General features: G+C 34.0%; 1 pseudogene across 1 annotated transcript; it reads right to left on the reverse strand.

Moving 5' to 3' along the window:
• Positions 1 to 4771: 4771 nt before the first annotated feature.
• LOC308649483 (poly(A) polymerase alpha-like) lies at positions 4772 to 5984 on the reverse strand (annotated as a pseudogene). Its single transcript has 2 exons — positions 5393 to 5984; positions 4772 to 5310 (listed from the first exon to the last, which is right to left on the reverse strand). The product of its transcript is annotated as a poly(A) polymerase alpha-like (transcript).
• Between the last annotated feature and the right edge of the window lie 1768 nt (positions 5985 to 7752).

The following is a 7752-nucleotide window of genomic DNA, read 5'->3' on the forward strand; positions in this document are numbered from 1 at the left end:
TAATAGAACACAGAACTGAAGTGGTGTTTGACGTTTTGCCTTCCTCCATCAGTTATCTTTCAGCTTAAAGATAGCTTGTTTTCTCTACCTCGGTGTTTATCTGTCCCACCTCCACTTATTTCTAATTTCCTCCCCTTTTGCGACTGTTTTGCTTCTTTCGTACGCAATTTATTCCTGCAGCTAACTACCTGGGACAAATTTTATTGGGATATTTATATTCATCTGGTGCTTTCAGTTCTCTGTATCACTTCTGTTTGTTATTGATGCACATTTTAATTTCTTGTCCTAGTAAGATGTTATATGAAGTTTTCAAATTTTAAAAAATTCCTAGATGAAACATACTAATTATTAAAAATCAAATATCTTATTGGCTGTCATTAACTGTTGAAATATGTGGAACCCTTGCCTGTTAGGTGATAATGCACATTCTCAGGGAATATATTCACATAAAATTTCTTTTTTTATTTTTAAATAAAGAATGGTCCTTGAGAATATTCTAGAGAAGGAGTCTAGCACACATGAATAACTTAAACTTGAAATCGTTATTGCCATAACTAATAACTAGAACGTGTCACAAAATAGCTACCAAAATTACTTAGGTGGAGGTTGGGTAATACCTACCAATATGGGAGAACTGCAATCATTAATTGATTAGGAGCAAAAAAAAAAAAAAAAGCGGGGGGAAGGAATGGTATTGGATAAGAAAATATTAATTTGCAAATGCTGGACTTAAAGTCTGAAATATGACTCATTTGCTTTTGACATGCAAGCTTGAAAATCAGAAATGAGACACGACATTTAAAGTAATTTACACTGCAGTCATACTGAAAATATAGGACTGAAGAAGATAACCAAAAAGAAATGGTTGAGAATTACCGGACCAAAGTTATTTTTAACACATGGAATAATTATCAAGTGGGGAGAAGCTATCAACTTAGTTTGTAACTTCTCACTGATTGTAATTGTCATCTTCACACCCCTTGACCGCCAAGTTCTGCATTTTAAACCCTGCTTTCAGTATAAGTTCTGAATATAAGGAGATATTCAACTCCTCAGAATCTTAGTATCCTCATTAGTAAGAGAGTTGTGAAGATTAACCTTCTAGAACTGAGGAATTAAATGATATAACATACTTTTATAAATGATAGCACCATGTATAGAGTGTTGTAGAAAACCAACTCAGGCTAATTTCCTTATCAACACTAACATCTGTGACCTGTTAACCTAGGGTAGACATAGCCTCATACAAAGGGAAACATCAGTTTCTCAGATGACTTCCTTAGGTTCCCTAACATTTTCTAGTCTATATCCTGGGGAAGACTATAGTTTTGTAAATCATAGCTTGGAAGTTTTCTTCCCACACCCCTGGTGCTTGTATGGGTGAGGCCCCGATAACATTTAATCTTCATTTTTTATAGATCACCTACTCAGTTGCAATTTTGGATCTAGGGGACCTGTCTTTATATGCCTATAGTTATTTATATGACACCACTTGTAAAATACATATTTAATAATAGAGTGATGTCTCAACTATAAAGTCAGTGCTTCCATACACAAGTTTTTTTTTTTCCTATCACAAGCCCCAGAAAGACATTTTGGAGAATCTAAAATTATGTGATCTCAGAAAAGAATATGCCAAAGCAATTAATAAGGGGTGGTGTGTATGTAGTATAGAATTTAAAACAGTTTCAGATCCACATTTTCATTTCCATGAGGTGATTCATATGGATGTTTAATAGGCACTTAAATGTGCCATATCCAAAAGTGAGGTATCACTCCAAAACTAAATATTTTTCAAATTTGAAATATTTTAAAAGCATAACAGGGTAACCAGAATAATGTCAAATCCAAAAACCTTTCATTATCTTCAAGACATGAAAAATTACAAATGTTATGCTTTTTAATTACAAATGTTCTTGATTGTGTTGCTCCTTCTCCTACCGGAAGAAATGATAACAAATGAATGTTAGGGACCACTAATAATTTGTGCTATGATTCCCTCAGTTTACTGACTGCATATCATAAATTGCTCTTCAAATTGGTTTTCCCAAACACACCTTCATTAGTGTATGAATTGCCCTACATATTTGTGAACATTTGTGTTTATCACACTTTATTTTTTTCTTTATTTTTTAAATACATGACAATAATGGAATACATTACACTCATTATTACCCATATACAGCACATTTTTTGTAACTCTGTGTATAAAGTATGTTCACACCAAATTATGCCATTATAATTGTACTCTTTTTTTGCATTACAATTCTTAATACACATATATACCACAATTTTTTCATCTCTGTATATAAGGTATGTTGGCACCAAATTCAAATCTTCATACATGTATTTTGTATAATGATGACACACTTTAAATAAGTTGGGAGAAATTTATGTTTGAGTGAAATGTCTATACTATCAACTTGCATTTCCTTGATAACTGTAAGATTAAGAACTTTTCTTTGTTTATTGGCCATCAGGTTTTTTTTCAATATATAGTTACTTTTCAAGTCTTATGCAATTTTTCAGTTATTTATATATTCTTTATTGATTTATAGATGGTTTTCATTCATTTTGGATATGAATTCTTTGTTATATATCTTGTAATCATCACGACCCAGTTTGGGATTATTTTTTCAGTTTTTAAATTCTTTAATAACTCCCCTCATTGTAGTTTCAAGATTATTATATCATATTTAACATACTTGTCCTTTGAATTACATGACTTTGTTTGTTGTTAAGAAATTCTTTCCAGTCCCAAAATTGTTAAGATATTTTCCTCCATATATTTTCTTCTAAGTCTTAAAATTTGTTCTTCACAATTAGATTTTTAATCCACATAGAATTGATTTTATGTCTGACATAAGGTATAAATGCAATTAGTGTTGTGCTGGTAAACTAGCTCTGAGTAGGGGAACCCTGATATGTAGCATTTGCTAATTTACATTGTACAAATACTTTCACTGCAGCTGATTTCAAGCTACCAATGATTTAACAATGTGTATTTGATATTCTTGAATACTTAGCAATTGACTGGTTTGAGCTAACTCCAATACACTGGTCCAATTGTATTTTAGTTTTTCACACAATTGCCATAGAATAATGTAGAGAATAATACACCCTTTCTAAACTACAATACCATTGCTGTCATATTTGATGTTTCCCTTTACATTTGTCTGTTTCTAAAATTTCTGTTTTGTTTTATGGATTGATGGTCTGTACCTATGGTTCTCATATGTAATAAGTTTTGATATGTGGAGGAGTAAGTTTCTTTGTTCTTTCCTTCAACCTGTTTGTGCTGTCCTTGGTCTATTTTTTTAATAAATATTTTACAGTTGAGTTGTCAAATTTGAATGATAAATTATATTCTCACTCTAATAATTAGGCTTTGTTCATATTTTAAAAGTATGTCATCAGTTTCTCAACAAGGATATTTTTGGCTATATCATACTTTATAGTGTGAGGTTATGTTTTACAAGACAGGTTGATTACCATCCCCTTACTAAATATCAGAATTACCTACTATTCCTAGTTATTTCGATAAACCCTAAAGGACAATCTTGCATCCTTGTTTACATTATCAGTGGTTTACAAAAATCGAAGGAAGCATATTCTTTTCATTTATTTATTTTTGCTTTTTAAAATTTTATTGTATTTTCAATGATGAAATACATCATCTGTTTACAAAATAGCTCTTAAAAATACAAGTTATAGTTACTATAAAACAAGGCAGACTCCAGTCATGAGTCATTACATACATCATGCAAAAGCAACAGTCTGATCTCCAGGTTATGAAAACTAGAATTAAAAAGTCACTACACAGTGGCACATGCCTGTAATCCCAGTGGCTCAGGAGGCTGATCAAGAGTTCAAAGCCAGCCTCAGCAACAGTGAGGCACTAAGCAACTCAGTGAGACCCTGTCTCTAAATAAAATACAAAATAGGGCTGAGGATGTGGCTCAGTGGTTGAATGCCTCTGAGTTCAGTCCCTGCTACCAAAAAAAAAAAAAAAAAAAAAAATCACAACACAGAAAATGTCCAAGTTTCCAGCCTGGCAAAACTTGGATGTAGTTACATGAAACATTTAATAAACAAATTTTCCCCAAGGTATAAACAAAATGATAAGACTAAATATATGCCTAGCAATATCAATCTAACTCTGAAGCTACATAAAACACAGACACATTTTACACTTCACCTGTTAGTTGACCTCTTTTTTCCTTAAGTGGTGGGAAGAAGGGCAAGGTGACTGCAGAGCTGATTTGGGAAGCAGAAATATTGTATACTAGACATTATAAAGTCATAGTGAAAAGAAAACCTTAATTAATACATAGCCTAAGGGTCAAAGACTACACTCCAACTTCAGAAAACAGTATCTGCCAATTCAACCTGTTATCTTCAAAATGCTAAAAAAGGAGAATGGAGGATATAAGACTTGACATGACTGAAAATAAATTTAGTTTTTTTTTTGTGACATCCCTTAACTGGAGTAATTTTAGTGGTGGAGAAATGGCTGGGTGTGCAGCAGTTTAAGGAATGCTTTCACTTGATGTACCCAAGCTTTCACTGGAATTTAGTTGTGGCTTAGAAACTTCAGTAGCCTGTGTATTGGTCACAGATGCTACTGTCACAGCTACAGCAGGACTGTTTCTACCCTAAGAGCTGCCAGAACTATTCAATGGACTGGTCTTCATAGCATTAGTAGGTGAAAGCACAGATATTCTGCAATCACTGTCCATAGACAAGTCAACGCTGATGCCATTTAGAGCCATTAATCTGATTCCTGTTGAATAATTTTTTTCTCAAGCACATGATTAGGTAGTAGTTGATGGAATTGCTTTCTTTTTACATGCATTGAAGCAATTTTCATATCCATCTCAAATATCTTGCTGTTTATTGCTTGCCTATAAACTATATCTGTGAAAGCTGAATGTAATAGGTAAGTGCAACACTGAGATTTTCAGAGTTTTCTGTTTTTTAAAACACTTACCCAGTCACCCACATCATGTGAAATTCTTCCTTGTCAGGATTTCTTTGGGTGCTGGAAATGACTGAGGATTCACATGAGCCAGTGTAATAAATTCATTCTTCTCCAAACTGCTAACCAAGATTCGAAGTTTTCATTCCACCAAGCCCACCCATTTTAGGTGTTGTTTTATCATAGGTGCACTTGCTAGAAATAATATAACGCTTGTACTTTGGAAAGAAGTTTGGAACTTCAAAAAGTTTGGACCATTCTCCCTTACTCAGTGAAACTTCATCTGTAATAGCAAGATCTTGTTTAAACTCCTCAACCATGACCATCCATGTCTAGAGCAGGACTGTTTCTACCCTAAGAGCTGCCAGAACTGTTCAATGGACTGGTCTTCATAGAACTAGTAGGTGAAGGCACAGATAGTTCATGGAGTACTGCTGTGGGTATGCTGGTATAATTATAGGCAGAAGATGGTACCTATCACTGGGGTTTACCTTTGGATCCCATACAGGCAAATTAAGATTGTATTCTTCAGGCTGTTAAAATAGCACTGGGTTTGGCCATTCCTATGTAGAAATACCAAGAAAAATTTATGTACAAGAGTTGATGCTATTACATTTGGATAAAGCTTGCAAGTTCTTGCTATTAGCATAGCCCAGGAATAACCACTGAGGAAGCCTAATATTTTGGAATAGATGTTGTGGCATTTGGCCCACAGCTTGATAGTTCTCAGAGATAACCTGAAGTTTTCATGTTTGGTACTGGGTGTAAAATTTCATTGGTTACCCTGCAGTCATTAAGATGTATGCATCTCACATCTAAATCTTTAAGCAGACTGTGGTCTCATAAGGTTCAAATCTGGAATATTCTGCAGTGCTAATCTTGTAAACAAAATATCAGTTTCTACCTCATAGAAACAAAGTTTAATAACTGGTACAAATGCCTCTTCAATAGCCCAAACATTTACAGAGTCTAAATCTTTAACTTCTTGTAATTTCAATTTATCATAGAATGATTACAGATTGTGGAAGGTTCTTGCTTTCACTGATTTCTAGTATCCACTCTTTCACCAAGTTATTTAGTCTCCCCCAAATTAAAATCCAGCACTACAGCAGCTCTTTCTTTTCAAAAACCCAAAGGGCTTCAGAGTCTCAACTAGTTTCTATATAAGTATGCAGTCAGTCTCCTTAGGGTCAGCTAAGTTGATATGAGAAGTAATGTTATAGTGCTTCCGTGGCGTCTGTGTTTGTTGTGATTCCTGCCTTGTAACTGGAAAGGCATCCTCTCCTGGGTCTCCCCCGCCCCCACTCCCCCAACCACCTCCAACTCCCTAACCACCCCCCCTTCCACAACCACCACCGCTGCTGTCCAGGGCACACCCACTAAGGCTGGAGGGAGGGGGATGCCTCCCTTAACCCTGGACCCAACCTCACTCCCACACCCACCAAGTTGCGGGCTTCTCCTTCCTGAAGGAAGCATATTAGTCGTAAAAAAGTATCTGTAAATTTTTAAAAGATGGAAATGCAAATTACAACCTATTTTAATTCTGCTAAACTTAATATATATTGTTAATTATAGAAGAAATGAATCCTATTAGGTCAAGTATTTACAATGTTCAAGGTACCAAAGAAGGAGATAAAAAATATTTATATGTGAATAATTTTAGGGTCATAAAGAGTAAATTGATTAGGGTTTCTTAAAGTTTAAATTTGTGCAGAATCTCATCTCTCTATATTCAAGAAGTTTCCTGAGATATTTGCTCTTTCCTGTACTATTTGATAAATTTTTTCCTTAGATGTTTATCAGTATTAAATGCAAAAAGTCTTTATTAATCTCTCCTGAATGTAACAGTCAGCCTTGAAGTATATAAAACAGGTTAAATTCATTGAATCTTCAGTATTTTTATGGAATGTAATTTTTTTATTTAAGTGATTCACACATATCTTTAATGGGCACAACAATATATAAATTATGGAGATTTTTATAAGTTAGAGAAATTATAGACACCACATTTTTTCCTTCATGCCAGCTGTGCAAAAAAGTTAGTTAAAATGACGCCTTTTTCAGATTTGAACCTAAACAATTCAAAGCTTATTTTTTTCACTGTGTATCAATGCCTAAACAGGAGCACAATTTTTTCTTGGTTTTTCTTTTAGCATAAGTCATGATGCCCACAGACAAATAAGAAAAAGTAAATTAGGACCATTAAAAAAAGATGTCTAATTACTCAAGTTTTCTTATGGGCTGACCTGATTCAGAGATCAACTTAAGAAGATCACTAATGGGTAATTTCTTAAAAAATTAGAATATTAAGGGCCCACCCTCTGAAAGTTTTCCAAGAAGTTGGGATGATTCTACATATTACATTCTTCTCTTTAGATGGATATTCACATTAGCATTTTGAAGTATCTAAGAATTTACCCTCTCCTAATGTTTTCTAAAGTTACTTGACCTTTTTCTTTTCCAAAAAATGCATATTAATATATTCCAGAATTGCTATCATGTGCATTGTAGTTTTAAAAAATACTGATTGAAGGAAACATACACTGTACAGCCTCCTGGAATCCTCCTAGAATACCTGTTTTGATATTTTTGGCCTGAGTATGGTGTCAGAGAACTCAAGGACATGTTTTCTTGTTTTTTGTTTTTTTTTTTTGTCAACAATGTGAGCATGAATTCTCTGTTTCCAATTAGGAATAAGATATAAGTGTTTTCTCTAATATAAGGAGGCTGATTCATAGTGGGATAAGGAGGGGGAGCATGGGAGGAATAGATGA

The sequence above is a fragment of the Spermophilus citellus genome (assembly GCF_964194105.1).
Source record: "Spermophilus citellus genome assembly, chromosome: 5".
Classification (NCBI taxonomy): Eukaryota; Metazoa; Chordata; class Mammalia; order Rodentia; family Sciuridae; genus Spermophilus; species Spermophilus citellus.